The following is a 23,411-nucleotide window of genomic DNA, read 5'->3' on the forward strand; positions in this document are numbered from 1 at the left end:
CAGCGATGAAGAGTGGCCCCCACTTGCCACAACTAGAGAAAGCCCTCGCACAGAAGCGAAGACCCAACATAGCCATGAATTAGGGATAAATAAATAAATAAATAAATAAATAAATAAATAAATAAAAATTAAAAAAAAAAGGAAAGCATTAAAAAAAAAAAAGAACCTAGGAGCCATTTCTTTAAAAAAAAAAAAAAGTTCCTTTTCAATTCCTATTTTATTGAGTCATCATCAAAACATACTGGATTTTGTCAAGAGGTTATTCTGCATTAATTGAGATGATCATGTGGTTGTTCACCTTCACTCTGTTTATGTGTATATTATATTGATAATTTCCTTATGTTGACCCACCGTTGCATTCCTGGAATTAATCTGACTTGTTCCTGCTAATATGCTGTCAGATTAGGTTTCCCAGTATTTTATTGAGAAGTTTTATGGGTATAGTCAAACAAGATTTTTTTTTTTTAATTTATTTTTTCTGCCCCGGGTCTTAGTTGCGGCACCCGGGATCCTCATTGTAACATGCAGGATCTTTAGTTGTGGCATGTGGGATCTTTTAGTTGCGGCATGCAGGCTCATAGTTGGAGCATGCAGGATTTTTAGTTGCGGCATGTGGACTTCTTAGTTGCAGCATGCAGACTCTTAGTTGCAGCATGCGAACTCTTATTTGCAGCATGCATGTGGGATCTAGTTCCCTGACCAGGGATCACACCTGGGCCCCCTGCATTGGGGGAGTCTTATCCACTGGACCACCAGGGAAATCCCTCAGATAAGATATTGATTTGTGGTTTCCGTGTGGTATTTTTACCTGGCTTTGGTATCAGGATAATGCAGGTCACAAAGAATGACCAAGGGTGCTGTGTTAGTTAATTTTATATGTCAACATGGCTAAGCCATAGCACCTAGACATTTGGGCAAACACTAATCTAAATGTGAAGTGAAGGTATATTTTAGATTAGCATTTAATTAAAAGTACAGATTACTATCCATAATGTAAGTGGGTTTCATCCAGTCAGTTGACACCTTAACAAAAAACAGACAGAGGACTCCCCAAGGAAGAGAAGCTCTACCTCCACACTGCCTTACAACTCTAGCTGCAACATGAACTTTTTCATGGATTTCCATCATGGGCATCCTTGTCTTCTTACTGATCTTAGAGGAAATACTTTCAGCTTTTCACCATCGAGTATGTTGTTAGCTGTGGGTTTGTCATATAATACCTTTACCATGTTGGGGTATGTTCCCCCTATGCCCACTTTCTGGAAAGTTTTTATTATAAACGGATGTTGAATTTTGTTGAAAGCTTTTCTGCATCTATTGAGATGATCATATATTTTATTCTTCAATTTCTTAATGTGGTATATATCACATTGATTGATTGACTTGTGAATTTTGAGAAATCCAAGCATCCCTGGGATAAATCCCACTTGATCATGGTGTGTGATCCTTATAATGTATTGTTGGATTCAGTTGGCTAATATTTTGTTGAGGATTTTTGCATCTATGTTCATCAGTGATATTGGCCTGTAATTTTCTTTTTTTGTGATTGTCTGGTTTTGGTACCTAGGTGTTGCTGGCCTCATAGAATGAGTTTGGAAGTGTTCCTTCCTCTGCAATTTTTTGGAATAGTTTCAGAAGGATAGGTGTTAACTCTTCTCTAAATGTTTGATAAAATTAGCTTGTGAGGTCATCTGGTTCTGGAGTTTTGTTTGTTGTGAGTTTTTACATCACAGATTCAATTTCAGTACTTGTAATTTGTCTATTCATGTTGTCTATTTCTTCCTAGTTCAGCCTTGGGAGATGGCACATTTCTAAGAATTTTTGCATTTCTTCTAGATCGTCCATTTTATTGGCATATAGTTGTTCATGGTAGTCTCTTGTGATCCTTTGTATTTCTGTAATTTCTTTTTCATTTCTGATTTTATTGATTTGGGCCCTGTCTCTTTTGTTCTTGATAAATCTGGCTAAAGGTTTATCAATTTTGTTTATCTTTTCAAAGAACCAACTCTTAGTTTCATTGATCTTTTCTATTGCTTTTCTGTTTCTATTTTATTTGTTTCTGCTCTGATCTTTATTTTTTCTTTCCTTGTCCTAACCTTGGGTTTTGTTTGTTCTTCTTTCTCTAGTTGCTTTAAGATAAAGGTTAGGTTATTTATTTGTGATTTTTCTTGTTTCCTAGGGAAGCTTATGTCACTATAAACTTCCCTCTTATAAATGCTTTTGCTGCATCCAATAGATTTTGGGTTGTTGTGTTTTCATTTTCATTTGTCCCTAGGTTTTTTTTTATTTCCTCTTTAATTTCTTCAGTGATCCATTGGTTGTTTTTTTAGTAGCGTATCATTTAGCCTCCACGTGTTTGTGGTTTTTTGCAGTTTTTTCTTGTAGTTGATTTCTAGTCTGATAGTGTTGTGGTCAGAAAAGATGCTTGATATGATTTCAGTTTTCTTAAATTCAGAGACTTATTTTATGGCCTAACATGATCTATCCTGGAAAATGTTACATGTGCACTTGAAAAAAGGTGTATTCTGCTGCTTTCAGATGGAATGCTCTGTAAATATCAATTAAGTCCATTTGGTCTAATGTGTCATTTAAGACCAGTGTTTCCTTATTGGTTTTCTGTCTGGATGATCTGTCTGTTGATGTAAGTGGGGTGTTAAAGTCCTCTGCTATTATTGTGTTACTGTCAATTTCTCCCTTTATGTCTGTTAATATTTGCTTTATGTATTAGGTGCTCCTATATTGGGTGCATATATATTTACAATTGTGATATTTTCTTCCTGAATTAATCCCTTGATCCTTATGTAATGTTCTTCTTTATTTCTTGTAGCAGTCTTTGTTTCAAAGTCTATTTTGTCTGATAAAAGTATTGCTACCCTGGCTTTCTTTTCATTTCCATTTGTGTGGAATACCTTTTTCTATTCCCTGCCTTTCAGTCTGTGTGTGTCTTTAGACCTGAAGTGAGTCTCTTGAAGGCAGCATATATAAGGGTCTTGTTTTTACATCCATTCACCCACTCTCTATCTTTTGACTGAAGCATTTAGTCAATTTACATTTATGATTATTATTGATATGTATGTTCTTATTGGTATTTTGTTGTTTTGGGGTTGTTTTGTTAGTTTTTTCCTTCTTGTTTTCCTTTCTTCTTTTGTCCTCTTGTGATTTGATGACTGTCATTAGTGTTATGTTTGGATTCCTTTTTCTTTTTTGTGTGTGTATCTATTTTAGATTTTTGGTTTGTAGTTACCATCAGATTTTTATATAGCAATCTGTATCTATACGTGATTGTTTTAAGTTGCTGATCTCTTACTTTCAAACGCATTTTAACAACACTGCATTTGTACTTTCCTCCCCTCATGATTACTGTTTTTGATATCATATTTTACATCTAATTGTTCTGTGTATCCCTTAACTGATAATTCTGAATATAGATGATTTTACTGCTTTTCTCTGTTAACCTTCCTACTAGCTTTGTGTATTGATAATTTCCTACCCTCACTGTATGTTTGTCTTTATTGAGGAGCTTTTTTCATTTCATAATTTTCATGTTTCTAGTTGTGGCCTTTTCTTTTTCACCTAGAGAATTTCCTTTAACATTTCTTGTAAAGCTGATTTGATGGTGCTGAACTCTTTTAGCTTTTGCTTGTCTGTAAAGCTTTTGGTCTCTCCATCAAATCTGAATGAGAACCTTACTTGGTAGAGTATTCTTGGTTGTAGGTTTTTCCCTTTCATCACTTGAAATATGTCATGCCACTCCCTTCTTGTCTGCAGAGTTTCTGCAGAAAAGTCAGCTGATAACCTTATGGGAGTTCCCTTTTATGTTATTTGTTGCTTTTCCCTTGCTGCTTTTAATATTTTCTCTTTATCTTTAATTTTTCCATTTTAATTACAGTGTGTCTTGCTGTGTTTCTCTTTGGGTTAATACCATATGGGACTCTCTATGCTTCCTGGACTTGGATGTCTGTTTCCTTTCCCAGGTTAGGGAAGTTTTCAGCTGTTGTGTCTTCAAATATGTTCTCCGGCCCTTTCTCTCTCTCTTCTCCTTCTGAGACCCCTATGTTGTGAACATTAGTACACTTGATATTATCCCAGAAGTCTCTTAAACTGTCCTCATTTCTTTTCATTTGTTTTTTTTTGTTTGTTTTATCTGTTCAGTGGAAGTGATTTCCACTACTCTCTCTTCCAACTCGCTGATTTGTTCCTCTGTATCATTTAGCCTACTGTGATTCCTTCTAGTGTAGTTTTCAGTTCAGTTATTGTATTCTTCATCTCTGTTTGGCTGTTCTTTATATTTTCTAACTCTTTGTTAAAAACCTATAACTTCTCGCTCTGTGTATCCATTCTTCTCCCAAGTTCTTTGATCATCTTTATGATCAGTACCCTGAACTCTTACTTGGGTAGATTGCCTATCTGTACTTCACTTAGTTCTTCTTCTGGGGTTTTATCTTGTTCCTTTGTCTGGAACATATTCCTCTGTCACCTCATTTTGCCTAAGTTACTATTTTTATTTTTATATATCTCATAGGCTGCTTATATTTCCCAACCTTGGAGAAGTGGCCTTTTGTAGGAGATGAGCTATGTATCCAGCAGCACACTGCCTTCCCATCACCCAAATTATATGTTCTAGGGGTTCCATTTATGAAGACTGCATGGGTCCTTATTTTATGGCAAGTTGACTATGTAGATGATCTGGTAGGCTTGGTTGGCCCCCAGGTCTGGTTGGTCAGGCCATGCCTTGTGTAGAGGCTGCCAGCTGCTGGTTGGTAGAACCAGGTCATGAGGCAGCTGACTGTGCAACCCCAGGGGTTCTGGGATTTATGCTGGTTCACTGATGGGTGGAGTTAGAGTCCAGAAGACTCCAGGGCCATTTCCTGCCCACTGGTGGATAGAGCCAGTTCCTGTGGTTAGTGCCAGCCTACTGGCAGGCAGAGCTGGGTACTAGAGTCTAGTTGCAAGAGCCAGGGGTCCCAGAGCTGGTGTTGGATTACTGGTGAGGTGGCGGGCCTGGTTCCTGACACAGTTAGGTACAGGGTCCAGGGTATCCCGAGGCTTTTGTTGGCCTGCTAAAAGGCAGGGCCAAGGCCCAGCTGGTCCCAGGACAGGGTCTGGGCTGCTTTGGGCAGACTGGATTCACAGGCTGTGGTATTGTGATTTTCTTGCATTTGGTGTCTGCCTGCTATCTGGTGAGGCTGGTCCAGAGACTAGTGGTGGCTTCCTGGAGTTCAAGGATTCAGGGACTGGTGCCTGCCCACTGGTGGGTGTCACTGGGTCCTAGGCTCTCTGGTGGGCAGGACCATGGCCAGAGGTAGCTGTGGGCTCAGGGGTCTTAAGGCACCCTGTCTCCTTTTTTTTTTTCCCAAACATCTTTATTGGAGTATAATTGCTTTACAAGGTTGTGTTAGTTTCTGCTGTATAACAAAGTGAATCAGCTATATGCATACATATATCCCCATATACCCTCCCTCTTGCGTCTCCCTCCCACCCTCCCTATTCCCACCCCACTACGTGGTCACAAAACACTGAGCTGATCTCCCCATGCAATGCGGCTGCTTCCCACTAGCTATCTGTTTTACATTTAGTAGTGTATATATGTCAATGCTACTCTCTCACTTCTTCCCAGCTCACCCTTCCCCCTCCCCATGTCCTCAAGTCCATTCTCTACATCTGCATCTTTATTCCTGTCCTGCCCCTAGGTTCATGAGAACCATTTTTTCTTTTTTTTTTTTAGATTCCATATACATGTGTTAGCATACGATATTTGTTTTTCTTTGTCTGACTTACTTCACTGTGTATGACAGACTCTAGGTCCATCCACCTCACTACAAATAACTTAGTTTCGTTTTTTTTTATGGCTGAGTAATATTCCATTGTATATATGTGCCACATCTTCTTTATCCATTCATCTGTCAGTGGACTCTTAGGTTGCTTTCATGTCCTGGCTATTGTAAATAGTGCTGCAATGAACATTGTGGTACATGACTCTTTCTGAATTATGGCTTTCTCAGGGTATATGTCCAGTAGTGGGATTGCTGGGTCATATGGTAGTTCTATTTTTAGTTTTTTAAGGAACCTCCATACTGTTCTCCATAGTGGCTGTATCAATTTACATTCCCACCAACAGTGCAAGAGGGTTCCCTTTTCTCCACACCCTCTCCAGCATTTATTGTTTGTAGATTTTTTGATGATGGCCATTCTGACTGGTGTGAGGTGATACTTCACTGTGGTTTTCATTTGCATTTCTCTAATGATTAGTGATGTTGAGCATCCTTTCATGTGTTTGTTGGCAGTCTGTATATCTTCTTTGGAGAATGTCTATTTAGGTCTTCCACCCATTTTTGGATTGGGTTGTTTTTTTTTTTGATATTGAGCTGCATAAGCTGCTTGTATATTTTGGAAATTAATCCTTTGTCAGTTGCTTCATTTGCAAATATTTTCTCCCATTCTGAGGGTTGTCTTTCTGTCTTGTTTATGGTTTCCTTTGCTGTGCAAAAAGCTTTTAAGTTTCATTAGGTCCCATTTGTTTATTTTTGTTTTTATTTCCATTTCTGTAGGAGATGGGTCAAAAAAGGATCTTGCTATGATTTATGTCATAGAGTGTTCTTCCTATGTTTTTTCTAAGAGTTTTATAGTGTCTGGCCTTACGTTTAGGTCTTTAATCCATTTTGAGTTTATTTTTGTGTATGGTGTTACGGAGTGTTCTAATTTCATTCTTTTACATGGAGCTGTCCAGTTTTCCCCACACCACTTACTGAAGAGGCTGTCTTTTCGCCATTGTATATTCTTGCCCCCTTTATCAAAGATAAGGTGACTGTATGTGCGTGGGTTTATCTCTGGGCTTTCTATCCTGTTCTGTTGATCTATACTTCTGTTTTTGTTAAGGCACCCTGTCTTCTGATGGGTGGGGCTTTATCCCTGCCCAGTTAGTTGCTTAGCCTGAGGTGTCCCAGCGCTGTTGCCTATAGGCTGTTGGTTGAGGCCAGGTCTTGGCACTAGTGAGCTAGAGGGAGGATTCCACAATGGCGCTTGCAAACACCAGTGTCCAAGTAGAGACAGAAAAGTTACATATACAGAGAAAGGATCAAAATTAAATCAGAGTGTTCATCTTTAACACTGTAAGGTAGCAGGCAAAGGAAAAACACATGCAGATTACCTTTTTAAAAAAGGTGCAAGGACACCAAAGAAGCCTATATCCAGTAATAATTTTCTCATCTGTCAGAGGACATAAGCAAGACATGTGTGGCTATTTGAGAATTTAGAAAGTACTATTTTATTATTCACATATACCAATTGAAGAGACTCATGAAATAGCTCTAACCAAAGAAGAAATGATATATGTGCATAGCCTCAAGGTAGAACACAATAAAAAGGAGAGGAAATAGGGTTGGTCAATGAATGTTTCTTGTAAATATACCACTGAGTGTGTTTGAATGTTAATATACAGTAACAGACTGACCACATATATATAAAATATGTTCTAAGGAAGGACTCTAATAACTAAGAAGACATAGTAGATAAGAAACTAGTAATAATCTGGCAAATTATATAGAAAAAAACTAGGAATTGGGGGAGGTAAAGTGTCTCAAAAATCATGGCTGATGGGGAAGAGAAGAAAAGATGAGAATAGAGAAAATGAAAATATTCTACAGACTTCATGTTACCTTGAAGAGTGACTAAGAGGGAAATAGGATGTCTTAATAAGAAAAAATTATCTTATATTTAAGAAATAGTAAAGCAATATATGTCTGATTTGGAGCACAGGAAAGGAAAGATAGCCAATAGTAAAATGAAACTCTTATAGTAAGTCTTCCACATTAACACAAGCAAACAAAATGGAATCATTAATCACTAGATCAAACATAAATGAGGAAAAGAAAAATAACAGTGTAATATAAATAATAAAAATTAAGTTAAACTTAAAAGATAAAATCAAGCATATGAATCACTGCACTAAGTGTAAAGCATTAAATTCTCCCTTTAAAGACAGAGATTGTCAGATGAGTTCTTTTTAAATCTCAAAAAGATGGTGTTTACGAAAATCACTAAAATATGTTGAGAATAAAGGAATAGGACAAATGATACCAGGCAAATTCAAACAATATTGAAGAAAGGTAACAGAGTATGGAGAATTTAAGGTTAAAATCCCACACAAGACTAAGGGATATCAGGTAGTGATAAAAACCAAGTTTATTTATGCTGTACACCTTAAACTTATACAGTGCTGTATGTCAATTATTTCTCAAACTGGAAAGAAAAACCAAGTTTATGAAGATTATACAATAATAAAAGTGTATGTATCAGACATAACAGCTGTTACACAAAGCAAAAGTTATTAGAAATGCAAGGAGAACTTGATCAAAATGCAATTATAGTGAGTAATTTAATGCAGCTCTTTCAGAATTGGATAGATCATACAGATGAAAAATAAGCCATAAATTACAAAGTCATTACACTTGATATACAGAATCTTCCATTTGACTACAAAGAAACCTTAATAAATTTTAAAATATAAAATTATCACAAAATACCAAGTATTTTATGTAGACACTCCCTCCCTAAAGGAGGAGCATAATTCCTTAAATACTGAGCTGCACGAAGTGGCTTCCTCTCAAAGAGGAAGAAGTGTTGAAACAAGGAAAAATGAGTAATGGTCCAGTAGAAAAACCTGACAAGTACTACCATAGCCAGGTGATCAAAATTAACACCAAAAGTCATAAGCTGTGTTGATAGTGTATACGTTTGATGTGATGTGATGAAAATAGTGCTTTATCCCTATTGTCTTCCTCTGGAAAACTCATAACCACAGTCTAATCATGAGAAAAACATTAGATAAATGCCAGTTGAAGGGAATTCTACAAAATACCTAACCATTACTCCTCAAAACTGTCATTGTTATGAAGACCAAGGAGTCTGAGAAACTGTCAAAGCCAAAAGGAGCCTAAGGAGACTTAACAACTAAATGCAATGTATTCAGTAGTATCCTAGATGGGATCCTGGAATAGAAAAAGGATACTAAGTAAAAACTAAAGAAAATCAGGTAAAGTATGGATTAACACATGGTAATGGATCAATATTGACTCATTAATTATATCAAATATGTCATGCTAATGTAAGATGTTAATAAGGGAAACTGGTTGCAGGGTATAGATGGGGTATTTCTGTACTTTGCAATTTTTCTGGAAATCTAAAACTGTTCTAAGATAAAGAAGTTATTTAAAAAACAGGAATGAATACTGGATAAAAATCACAGATGTCTTATGTAACCTAAAAAAAGTTAATTCCAATATTATTTAAAATATTCTAAATCATAAAGATAGAATCCTCTCATTTTACTTCATGAAACCAGTATGACTTTAATACCAAAAGATGATCAAGATTCTCCCAAAAAAGAATAGTACAATTGATCTCTATAATAAATATATATGTAAAAATTCTAAAATTCTAATGAAGTAGTAGCAATTTTTTTTTTTGGCCACACCAGGCAGCATGCAGGATCTTAGTTCCCCAACCAGGGATTGAACCCGTGCCCACTGCATTGGGAGAGGAGTCTTAACCACTGGACCACCAAGGAAGTTCCTAACAATACTTTTAAAGGATAATTTATTAAGACAAAAAAATGTAAATTCTATGACTGCAAGGGTGATTTCATTTCAAAAACATAATGCTGTACATTGACAAATTATCATAGAAAGTAATATATATTCATATCAACAGATGCAGAACAAACATTTGATAAAATTAAAGAGCAATTTCTAACAAAAATTCTATATTTAATGGAAATTGAAGGATACTATTTGAATATAATCAAAAATACTTACAAAATTTAGAGACAGAAAAAATACTACCCTAAACAGCAAAAGACTAGAACTACTTCAATTGAAATAAAAAATGGATGCCTCTATAATAATTATCATTTAATAATAATTAAATATATTAATTATATTGTATACAGTATATATTGTATATATTGGATACAGTAAAACAAATAGTATCAAATTGAAAAACAAGTCATAAAAATATCTCTTTTTGCCTATAATGTAATGAGATATCAAAATATCACAAGAAAATGTGTTAAATTATCCTATAATTAATAAGAGAAATAAGTGAAGTGACCAGGTTCAAGTTAAATACATAAAAACTAATAGTTTTTATTTATCCTAACAAGTTTCTATCTACCCTAAAGTGTAAATTAGTGAAAAATTCCATTAACAATAATGGAATATATACATAGAATATGTAAAAATTCTCTTTGTCTAGAATATGACAAAAATCATGGGATATATACATAGAATTATGCAATAGGAAAGACTTAAAACCTAAATAAAGAAGATATGAGCAAATGGAAAGACACCAAAGTTACATGGAAAGCCAATATCATAAAATATAAATTCTCTTAAAATTAGTATATCTTATACAATTCCAGTTAGAATTTCGGTTGATATTTTTTTTTTTTTTTAACATCTTTATTGAAGTATAATTGCCTTACAATGGTGTGTTAGCTTCTGCTTTATAACAAAGTGAATCAGTTATACATATACAATATGTTCCCATTTCTCTTCCCTCTTGCATCTCCCTCCCTCCCACCCTCCCCATCCCATCCCTCTAGGTGGTCACAAAGCACCGAGCTGATCTCCCTGTGCTATGCGGCTGCTTCCCACTAGTTATCGGTTGATATTTTTATATAATAAATGTAGGTGAATAGACAATTAGGAAAAAGAAGAATGGTGAGGAATAACTCCCATTATCAAATATCTGAAGATATAGGGGCTATAAGCAACTACAATCAAATTGATGTGGTATTGGCCTAGAAGTAGACAGATCAGGAGAACTAAAGAATCCAGAAATGTTTCCAGTGTGTGTAAACATTTAATCTAAGACAAATATAATACTTTAAGTGAGAAAAGGTTTAACTGTTTAATAAATTCTGCTGGCACAACTGACTACCCAATTTATAAGAAAATAGAATTTCCTCCTATATCGCACATTTAGAAATATAATTTCCAGATGTTTCAAGATATAAACGTAAAAAATGAAACAATAAATTTCATGTGTAAAAATGTAGACAATTATGTGTATGGGCAAGGAGAGTTTTAACTCCTTTCTTAACTCTGGAGACAGAATCTTTAACAGAAAAGATAGTCACTACATTACAATATCAAAATTTTAAACTTTTACGTAACATAAGATGTCATAAATAAATTCAGTAGATAAGCAACAACTCTTGGAAAATTGTTTGCAATAAAGAACACAGAAAGAGTCTTAACATCTCTGCTATTCAATATATCATAAAGTCTTAAAAAATGATCAGGAAGGGAAAGAAAACCCAGTAGAAAAGTGGGAAAAAAACGTAAAAAGCAAATTCACAGAGGAACCAATTCAAATAACCAAAATAAATATTCAAGCCCACTAGTAGGGAGGAAATGGATATCACAGTCACACTGAAATACCACTTTTTTACCCAACAGGAAGGCAAAGATTTAAAAGACCATTTTTCTGGGAGGATATGAGAAAATGTAATTTCATAATGGATGGTGGAAATGTAAATTATCAATTACCTGTGAATACCGCATAGATATCTTGTAAAAATAAATACGCCATCATAAAATGATATACAGTCATCCCTTGGTATCACAGGAGATTGGTTCCAGGACCCCCACTGATAGCAAAATCCAAGATGCCCAAGTCCCTTATGTAAAATGGCATAGTATTTACATATAACCTATGCACATCCTCCTGTATACTTTAAATCATCTCTAGATTACTTATAATACCTAATACAATGTAAGTGCTATTTAAATAGTGGTAAATGCAGTGTAAAAGCTGTGTAAATATAAATAGTTGCCAGGGAGCAGCAAATTCAAGCTTTTTTGGAACGTTCTGGAATTTTTTCCAACTATTTTTGGTCTGAAGTTAGTTGAGTTCAAGTTTGTGAAACCCACAGATATGGAGGACCGGCAGTACACGGATATTTACTTACATCCATATATTTAAACACAAATTTGTTTCTTCATTGTGCAAAATGTCAAAAAAATAGAAAAAAATGAAGTACCTAATAATAAGGGGAATGACTGAGTAAATCATGTCACCATGGAATACTATGAAGACATTTTAAAGACTGAAGTAAAGTCATTTCATTTACTTGGCATGATTTCCATGAGGTTACTGAGAAGAGCAAGATTCAGAAAATATATATCATACATTTTTCTAAAACCAAGGAGTTACCCCTCAAATTCTATTAATGTTAAATGTACATGTGAGTATATACTATGTATATGATTACATAAGCATGGAGAATATACAGAAGGTGTGCTAGATCACCTAAATCTAGGTGTGCTAGATTACCTAAAATGGGGAGAAAATATGGTGGGAGAGGGGAAGAGTGAGGAAGGAATAAATAATGATCACATTTATTATTTGTTTATAAAATGGGGAAGATGTTTCAGGATTATTTAATAAAATTTAATATGTAAAACATTGGTTAAAAGAGACGAAACAAGGAAAGGAAGCAAGCAGAGCTGTGAAATGTTTGTATTGTTTTAATGCCATGAATAAGGTAAAGCAAAAACATGGTGAGATGTAAATCAGAGTTTGCAGTAAAGGTTGCAACATGCACCCATGCACCGCTTGGGCTCCTTTGGAAAATATGCCTCACCCCACTTGCTTCAAACAATACCGTGATGAGAGAAATCCAATGCCAAATGAGGTAAACAGTAATTAGAGGCAGAGACACATGTGGTCTAGTGAGGTCAATTATGGGGAAAGATAGGGAGATGTGGTTGAGAGAGGTTTTCCCACAAGATGTAGAGTCATGAAGGGAATAAGTTACACTAAAATGGATTAAGTGAAGTTTGCACTTAAGAGTTTTTTAGGAAGAGACAGATGAAATGTTTCTATTCTTAATTTTGACCAAAATCAGTGCACATAATAAATCATCTGCCTAGAAGCAGTAGCAACTGCTCATTATTCCGATGCCCTGTGGAAATTGGGTTTGAGATCGAGGCACACGCAGCAACCCGACCCTTAGATTGCTCTCCCGGTCCCTATGCTGGGCTCCTCTGGGTAGGGTCCTCCTAGAGTGGATAGTTCCAGGTAACAGTTTACTGTTAATATGCTGTTAATGATGTGAAAATAAGGAAAACAATACCAAATGCAGTACTTTTGTTTTAAAAAGTATGAATGAAATGCTAAGGCATTTTACTTTTTCTTTTTAGAGGATAAAATGAAGACCAAATAAAAAGTCTTTTTTAATATGGTGTGTGCTTTTAAAAGATTGGAAATCAATAAATTTGACACTTCTCATCATTTAAATTCAGTATTTTATAAATGGAAAGTATAGTACTGGGATACAAATCTCATGTGGCTCAACTTATACATTGTTGATAAAAAATTTAAGAACATATTTACATGGCATTTTAAAAAACCTATTGTCTTGCATAATGGTCTCAAAGGAGCTTATTAAAGTTTTAGAAGATTCTCAATCATTAGAATTCTGTCTCAGCATTGTACAGTGTTTTACTAAATATATGTAGCTATATTCTGTTATATATGCAGACCACGTTAAATTGATTAGCAATTCTCATTAAGTTTTCTGACTACAGTCTAAGTACTTTAGAAACAATTACCTTGAATTAATAATTCAATAATAATATTCAGCCTTAAAAAGGAAGGAAATACTGTCACATGCTACAACATGGATGAACCTTGAGGGCATTATGCTAAGTGAAATAAGTCAGTCACAAAAAAGACAAATACTGTATGATAACTACTTAAATGAGGTATCCAAAGTAGTCAGATTCATAGAAACAGAAAGAAGAATGGTGGTTGCCAGGGGCTGGGGGAGGGGGGAATGGGGAGTTGTTTAATGGCTATAGATTTTCAGCTCAGCAAGATAAAAAGTTCTGGAAATCCATAGCACAACAGCATGAATATACTTAACACTACTGAACTGCACACTTAAAAGCAGTTAAGATGGTATATTTTGTGTTATATGTTTTTTACCACAATTAAAATTAAACATAAAATAACCACCTTAAGTTACATAAGTGCTTATGAAATTTCAAATGTGTTTAATGAAATATACTTTCTTTTCATGGTTGCCAAATAAAGGTTTTGGTGACAACGTGTCTTCACCTGGGTAAAGGAAAATTCTACTGAAGCCCAGTGTATAATGTAACAAGGATTTATTAATTTCCCACTATGAACAAAACATTGGCAAGTATGTAAACATTTTTGTAGATATATAGATATCTATAGATATAGATATAGTTGTTTCAGACACAAGTCTGAAAAACATGATAGCAATTCAAGATAGAAAAAAATGTCAAGAAAATAACCGAAGTCACGAGATGGTACATGGTTAATAGATAAGAGAAGGTCACTAGATAAAAAAACAAATCCTTAGCTTAATTGAACAGGCATAATAACTAACACAAGTGATGTGCATGTGTCTCACATATATAGGTAAGTAAAGAAGTTTTTGCTAGCACATTTGTGGTTGAAAGGAATTGATATTCATTACATGACTATTTCTGTGCAACCATTGTATAATAGGTACCTGAATTTACTTTTCTTTCCATCTACCCCCACCTTTTTTTTCTAGCCATATGAAAATTAAGTCTCCAAAAGTAATCAGATAATTCCAAATTCACACAAACCCAAACCTGCATAACTGTGACTCCGAAGCTTTCTGTCAATTAATTTCAGCTCCCAGTACCCTAAAATAGAATTTAAAAAATTTTGTCTTCCTTCTCCGTCGCATTTCCGCATTTATTCTAATACGACTCATGACTCTTCTTTTTCCCCTCTTGTCAAAACACATACACACGCACAACTCTGCTTCCTCCAGTTCTGAGTACAGGGCAATGTAGCAATGTAGCAGGGGAAAGGCAAGGAAGGAGAGAAGAATCTTCAAGCCCCAGTCTTCAAGATCTTTCACCACCAACCACCAAGAATGTTATTATCTAGTGGTCTTCAGTCTCCCCACTAATACACGTACTGCACAGAGAATGTTATACTAGATGTAGTAAACAAGTCTTACGAAATGCTTGGAATGACCACACCAATTCCTAAGGACTGGCTAGAATATTTTCCTGTATGTGGAACACTCTCTTCCAGAAACATATGTCCTAACTGTATTTTCATTTGTACTCATATTTCTTATCTGTAATATTTAAGGTTGAAAAAATAGATTTCTAGACTCATTTTTAACCTGTAATGTGTAAGATTCTGGGGGCTGAAAAATAAATTAAAAAAAAAAAAACTTTTTTCAGTAAAGGGCACTAGATGGCACAATTTCACCAATTTATGCTAATAAATTCATTTGTCTTATTAATTCACAAATAAAATAATTTAGCTTTATGAAGAGTTATACCTAAATAATTTAACAGGAAATCTATATAATTATAAAGAGGAAAGTTCTTGAGAATATAATGTTTCCAATATACTGTGTTTTATGTCCTTGTTTATAAACACGGTAACCAGAATTCCAGCACTGGATGAATAATTTAAGTAACCCAAAGAAAATAGCAGTCTGTCTATAGTGAAGTACATCAAGACCGTATAGATGTTAAACATTTATTACTGGCAAATGTACATTTTTATAATATTACTAACATATAACAAAACTGTGCAATACAGTAAAGTGGACTGGTGATTCCATTGACCATGAATGCTTAAAATCAGGTACTATACAGACTGAGTTTAAAAGTCTGAAAAACAAAACAAAACAAAAAAAAAGTCTGAATTTTTCTTACTTCAATGTTTGCCTTAAGCTAATTATACCCAATTAGGACCTTCATTTCTTCATGCTTAAAAATGAAAAAATTGATCTAGAAACAATAGAAAATGATTAAGGTCTACCAGATTTAGTATCCAGTTGACCTTTTATTTGCTAAAAGTACCATATTTATAGCAAAACCCCCAAATCTATCCAGTGTTTTCCCAATCACTTTATTTCCTGGAACTATTTATCGTTCAGAAAGTTTATCAGCTCTTGAGCTACATCCTGACATACAAGACAGCACATCAGCCAAACAAGCAGAATGTACAGCTCACCTGGAACATCTCTGAACCCTGGCTCAGGCTCTTGGAGAAGTCTTGCCTAATTGTATAGTGAATACTCCTGCCAGATGGTGCAGTTAACTGTGGTATATCTTCACTTAAGAGATTCTAATATGGAAATAACCCTACTTAGATACTCCTGCCTAATCAAAAGTTCTCCTCTTTAGAGGAAAATCATAGTCTTGAGCAAAGGGAACAGCTTCTGGAGGGTCACATGTGAAGAGGAGAGTAGAAAAAATGACATCTATCTTGTTAGCTAGACTGTCCCAAGGTACACTAGATACTAACAGAGTGACATGCTGTACAGCCAGATTGCCTTTACATTCCAACAGACTAGGCAGAGCAGGATGGCAGATGGGCTGAGTGAGGGAACAAGAAATTAGACAGTTCCTAGAAAGGTACTCAAAGTAATACTGGAGGTCCTGGAAAGTTGATGCTGAGTAGACAGTGGCTTCTTATAGAAAGTTGTTCCCAGCCACCTAAAGTGTCTCACCTATAACAGCTGAACCAATATCAGTCTATATCTGCCAAATTCTACATATTTTACATAAAGACCTGTAAGAAACTCCAAAGCTGTAACCATAATGCTGCTGCCATCTGTGAGTTTAACAAGTAATCAGCTGTCTCTTTTTACAGATAGTTTACCATGATAGAATAGGAAAAACAGACTCTCTTCTATTGCACTCAAACACTAGGCTTCACTTCAAAAAGTCTCTTTTTTCCCCTCACCTAAAATGTTTAACTGATATGCTAACCAACATGTATCATACCATTATGATCAATAAGGAAGAAAATAGAGTACTAACAAGATAATAGTATTCTTTGTAAGAAAAAAAATACATATATATATTATAGACAGAATATATGAACCCATTTGGCGCCTCTCAAGGGAAGCATTATTATGTGAGTACATAATGTACGTTGTGGTTTATCCCCCAACACATCCGCTCCATCCCAGAAAACTATTTGAGCACATTATGGTAATTCATTCCCTGGGCAATGATTAGTTCGGGAAAGGGCATGCGACCCAACTGTGACTGTTGTAGGCATGATTCTAAAATGGCCCCTCAAAGATGTTCCACCCTAATCCCTAAAACCTGTGAATATGATGAGATATCAGTCTACTGATTATGTTCTGTGATTTGGCACAGTTGGTCTCAAGAAAGGGAAATTATCTGTGTGGCCTAATCTAATCACACCAGCCCTAAAAAAAAGCAGAGAGGTTTCTTCAGCTGATGGTGGAAAGAGATTCAAAGCAGAAGGATTCAAGGGAACCACTTGATGAGGAATGCGGGCAGCCCCAAGGAGCTGAGATCAACCCCCAGCTGATGGCCAACAAGGAAACAGGGACCTCAGACTTACAGCCACAGAGAATTGGATTTTGTGAATAATCTGAGTGAACTTGGAAGTGGATTCTTCCTCAGACCCTTCGGCGAGAAGCCCAGTCCAGCCTACACCTTGACGTTAGCCTGTGAAGCCCTAATCAGAGAGCGCAGTAGAGCCTGCCCGGACTTCTGTCCTACAGAACTGTGAGATAATATGTGAGTGTTGTAATAAGCTACTGAGTTTGTAATGGTTTGTTATGACAGCAATAGAAAACTAATACAGTGGACGAAGAGTTGTAAAATATAGTCTGCTAATGTCTCTGAGGAAATTTTGCTTCTCCAAAAGAGCCACTGGACAAAATGGTGTCTCCTCTTTCTTTTAATGTTGCTATGTCTGGACCTAATGCCTAGAGCTGACATGTGGGTGTAAAGGATTAGGTTGATGGACTTCTTAAAACTAAATCACCCTTAAAATTACAGAGTAAGTTTACTTGATAATGTATAGGACATAAGCGTATTGAAAAATGGAGCAAAACTAGGTCCTCTTGCTACTGAAGAAACTAGCCCTGGAGCCCACTCTACCTCCAGAATGACTGATATGTGAGATAACAAATGTATTTATTGTTTAAACCAGTTTGAATCAAGGATTCTTTTACAAACAAAGTACTTTGATTTATTGATATAAAACTAGTAGAGTTACAGCTAGAAACATAGCGTTAGATAAAGAACACTAGACACTGCAATGAGAGATATCATATATCCAGCTGCAGTTATATAATTTTTTCTTTCACATTTAAGAATTTTCTCCCCTTTTTCATCCACAAATCTAGTGAAATGTAAAAATTTCAGAAAATTATATGGAATATACCTCTGTGATGACATGAAAGATTTCAACCTAATACCAGTATCTGTGGTTGAGGAATTTAAAGTTTGGTCAACAAAAGTGTTGCTTTATTTTCATAGTACGAAATACCAAAGCATGACCGATACTCAGTAATTTGTAACTAGTTAGTTGTATAAGTTTAAATAACGAGAGATCAGGGTTGAGGAGAGATTCAAAAGTCAGCATATAAGAGGTAATTAAAACCATGTTAATTGTCACCCAATATGAGAGGGCAAAGAGAAGAGCAGTGCCTGAAGACAGAAAGAACCCTCAGAAACAACCAAGATTAAAGATCTGTGGGCAAAAGAGGAGGAGCCTGTGAAGGAAAGTAATAAAATTGGTTAGGCGTATTTGATTAGAGTCAGAATAAATAATGTCAGGGAAGCCAAGAGCATAGAGGATGGTTTTGAGAAGTGCTTGCCCAGCAATCAGAAGTAGAGAAGAGATTCAATAAGATAAATATTGAAAAGGATCCACTGAATTTGGCGATTTTAATGCATTCTTTTCTTTCAGTAAAGATAATTTCCGTTGTCGGGGGAAGGAGGTGGGGGATAAGCAGAAGCCAGATTGTTGTGGGTTGAACAGTGGGAGGGACACTTCATCTTCTGAGACAGGAAGGAAGGAAATAAGCATGAATGCAGATGTTTACCACAATGGAAATATGCAAATGTGGGCACATGGAAATAATACAACAGCAGGGTACCTAAGCTCAAGTGAAATAATTGCAAGGAGGAACAATACTTAAGAGATTTCTTAAAACACCATCTCACACCATCAGAATAGCTATTGATGTCCAGGATATAGCACCAACCTCAAATGCAGCTCTAAGTAAAGCATTAATTTACTTTCTACAGTTGTCAGTACAGAGTGCTACAGTTGGGTGGTCACACAAGAATGTGGATATTGAATAAAAAAGATTGCCCTCAAAGAGTTAAACTATATACTTAACATATAATCGATTTATAGGCAAAGTCACCTAAAAGGCAGAATTCCTGCCAAGTCAAGTCTGCAAGATTTGAAGTACTTTATTGAATATATTAACATAGCTAGTGAAAGAATGTGTTAACAAAAAAGGGAAGTGGGTGTGGCTTGGCTGTGGAAGTAGAGTAACTGGGCAAACACAGGCAAACCCACCCAAATCCAGGGATGAGTGTGTTTGTCCTGCTGGGAAAACCAACAGAGAAAATGTATGCACAGAAATTATTATAATTCGACTTGTAGATAGAGTACCATGGGAATTAAGAGGAAAAGGAGATGACTTCTAATTGATCAATGACATATGAGCCTTGATGCAGGGAGAAAAAAAAAAGTCAGGTTTATGGAAGAATTTGCTGCTATTCTATAAATGTTTCATTTCTGTCTAGGTTTTGTTTTCCCAACCAGGTTACCAAACTCTTGTCAAGACTCACAGTAAGACTGTGATGAAAAAGAAACTCTCAACATCACTTGCTCTAGGGCAGAATTACAACTAAACTCCAACAAATTCACCAGCTTATAAGCAGAATATGTTCTTTCCCAGGACCTCATAGGAATTTCTGTCAACTTGGTCCTTCACATGGAATAGTATCAAATCTCTTACTTCTGATTTTCACAACAGGCTTACAAGTAGGAATAACTGATGTCATTGTTACTATTGAAGGGTAAGATCTGGAGGCAATGGAAAGAAGTAGCAAGTGATTTGGCCAAGGTTATACTACCTATGAGAATCAAAGAACCAGGACCAAAGTAGAGAAGGGGCACATCCATGGTTTGTGCTCAGAGAGAAAAGGATGATGTTGTAGGTGAAGGAAAATCTCTTCCTCTACCCATCTTAGTGTTACCAGTAGGGGTCCTGCAAATTAGACTGGCCAAAGACAGATTAACAAGAGAAAAACAAGCAGGTTATTAACATGTGCATTGCACATAGCCACACAGGAGCACTCAGTGATAAGTAACACAAATGGATGGTTAGAACTTGAGTTTAAAGACCAACAAAGGAAAAGGGGTTTGGGGGCTTTTGGGCAGGGGAGGCAAGTTATATAAAAGTGACCAGGATTGCCATCGACAGAGGAATGGATAAAGAAGATGTGGCACATATATACAATGGAATATTACTCAGCCATAAAAAGAAATGAAACTGAGTTCTTTGTAGTGAGGTGGATGGACCTAGAGTCTGTCATACAGAGTGAAGTCAGAAAGAGAAAAACAAATACCGTATGCTAACACATATATATGGAATCTAAAAAGAAAATGGTTCTGATGAACCTAGGGGCTGGACAGGAATAAAGACGCAGACGTAGAGAATGGACTTAAGGACACAGGGAGGGGTAAGGGTAAGCTGGGACGAAGTGAGAGAGTAGCATTGACATATATACACTACCAAATGTAAAATAAATAGCTAGTGGGAAGCAGCCGCATAGCACAGGGAGATCAGCTCGGTGCTTTGTGACCACCTAGAGGGGTGGGATAGGGAGGGTGGAGGGAGATGCAAGAGGGAGGGGATATGGGGATATATGTACACATATAGCTGATTCACTTTGTTATACAGCAGCAACTAACACAACAATGTAAAGCAATTATACTCCAATAAAGATGTTAAAAAAAAAAAAAAAGTGACCAGGGAAAAGTATGGTAACAGGGTTGTTTGGTAAGGTTTGTTATGCAAATTTGAGTTGGTGCTTTCTTCACTGCTAAGAGTGTTAAGAGTCCTCTTCTTCTGGTAGGAGAGGGGGAGACATTTCTACAAAGGAAAATTTCCTTTATAAATGTAATTTCCTTTACAAAAAGAAAACTTGTGTCTTGTTTGTAGGGCTTTTCCTGCATCTTTTGGTTCTCAGTGGCCTTTAGCTCAAAATAATCCATATGCCAAAGAGGCATATTTTGGGGTGGTATATTCTGATACCCCTCAGTATCTACAAGGGGCTAGAAATTCTATTGTTTTTTGCAGTAGTGGGAACCAGAATCCATCTCAAGTTGCCAGAATCTAGTTTTGCAAATAGTATTGGATGGTCTTTACTCCTTCCCTCCATGAGATGAGCAGCAAAGAGCATATGCCTACATGGCTTCTTCAGGTCATACCCAGCGTGTTAGGCAAGGCATGGTGCTAGAAAACAACAAAGAATTGACACAAACAAGAAGCCTTCAAGAAATTTTAGGGATAATTATTACTCATATTTTTTTTCATTATTATGGTAAAATACATAAAATATTTACCATTGTAACCATTTTTAAGTGTATAGTTAAGTGGTATGAAGTGTATTGATAACGTTGTGCAACTATCACCACCATCTCCATACTCTTATCATCTTGTAAATGAAACTGTGTATCCATTAAACAATAACGCCTCATTCACCTCTTCCCCCCAGCCCCTGGTAACCACCATGCTACTTTCTGTCTCTGTGATTTTGACTACTCTAAGTACCTCATATAAATGGAATCATAGGTATTGTCTTTTTGTGACTGGCTTATTTTACTTAGAATAATGTCTTGAAGGTTCATCCATGTTGTAGCATATATCAGAATTTTCTTTTTAAGTCTGAATAATACTTTATTGTATGTGTATACCACATTTTGCTTATCCCTTTATCAGTTTGTGAACACTTGGGCTGCTGCCATGTTTTAGCTATTGTGAGTACTGCTGCTCTGAACATGGGAATACAAATATCTCTTCAAAATTCTGCTTTCAATTCTTTTGGGTATATACCTAGAAGTGGAATTGCTAGATCATATGGTAATTCTATTTTTAATTATTTGAGGAACCATCATACTGTTTCCATAGTGGCTACAGGATTTTACCTTCCCACCAATAGTGCAGAAGGATTCTAGTATCTCCACATATTAATAGCTATCATAATATGAGATGGCCTCTCATTGTACTTTTTATTTGCATTTCCCTAATGATTGGTGATACTGAGCATCTTTTCATATGCTTGTTGGACATTTGTATATCTTCCTTGGAGAAATGTCTATTCAAATCCTTTGCTCATATTTTAATTGCATTTCTTATTTTTCTATTATTGAGTTTTAGGAGTCCTCTGTATGTTCTAGATATTAGTCCCTTATCAGATATATGATTTCCAAACATTTTCTCTCATCCTCTGGGTTGCCTTTTTTACTCTGTTGATATTGTCTTTTCATGCGCACAGTTTTTTAATTTTCATGAAGTTCAGTTTGTCTATTTTTGTTTTGTTTTGTTTTGTTTTCTGTGCCTTTGGTGTCATAGCCAAGAAATCATTGCCAAATCCAGTGTTATGAAGGTTTTGCCCTATGTTTTCTTCCAAGAGTTTTTTAGTTTTAGGTCTTACATTTAGATCTTTGATCCATTTTTGGTTAACTTTTGTATATGATGTTAGGTAGGTGTTCAACTTCATTCTTTTGTATTTGAATATCCAGTTTTACGAGCATGGTTTTTTGGAAAGACTGTCCTTCCCCACTGAATGGTCTCGGCACCCTGGTCAAAAATCAGTTGGCCATATATGAGAGAATTTATTTCTGGGCTCTCTGTTATGTTCTGCTGATCATAGGTCTGTCTTTATGCCAGTACCACACTGTTTTGATTACTGTTTCTTTATAGTAAGTTTTGAAATTAGGAAATGTAGGTCCTCCAGCTTTGCTCTCCTTTTTCAAAATTCTTTTGGTTATTTAGGATCCTTTGAGATTCTATTTGAATTTTAGCATAGATTTTTCTATTTCTGCAAAAAACATTGCTGGGATTTTGATAGGGATGCATTGAATCTGTAGATTGCTTTTGGTAGTATTGACATCTTAATGGTATAAGTCTTCCAATCCATGAACATGGAATATGTTTCCATTTATTTTTGTCTTCTTTAATTTCTTTCAATATTTTATAGTTTTCATTATACAAATCTTTCATCTTCTTGGTTAAGTTAATTCCTAAGTATTTTATTCTTTTTAATGCTGTTGTAAATGGAATTGTTTTCATAGTTTTCAGATTGCTCAGTGTTAGTGTATAGAAATGCAGCTTATTTTTGCGTGTTAACATTGTACCCTGCTACTTTGCTGAATTCATTTATTAGTTCTAACAGGGTTTTTTTGTGGAATCTTTAGAGTTTCTGTATATAAGATTATATCATCTGAGAGCAGAAATAGTTTTACTTCTTCCTTTCCAATTTGGATGCCTTTTGTTTCTTTTTCTTACCTAAGTGCTCTGG

The 23,411-nt window shown here is 35.7% G+C and overlaps 1 protein-coding gene across 10 annotated transcripts in view; it reads left to right on the top strand.

The window, feature by feature from the left end:
• LOC309660781 (uncharacterized protein) overlaps nt 1-23,411 on the top strand; it is a gene marked incomplete at its 5' end in the record, with an annotated part of 113,354 nt that overhangs the window by 10,183 nt on the left and 79,760 nt on the right. The window lies entirely within an intron of this gene.

This window comes from Balaenoptera physalus (assembly GCF_965194825.1).
Source record: "Balaenoptera physalus genome assembly, chromosome: 5".
NCBI lineage: Eukaryota > Metazoa > Chordata > Mammalia > Artiodactyla > Balaenopteridae > Balaenoptera > Balaenoptera physalus.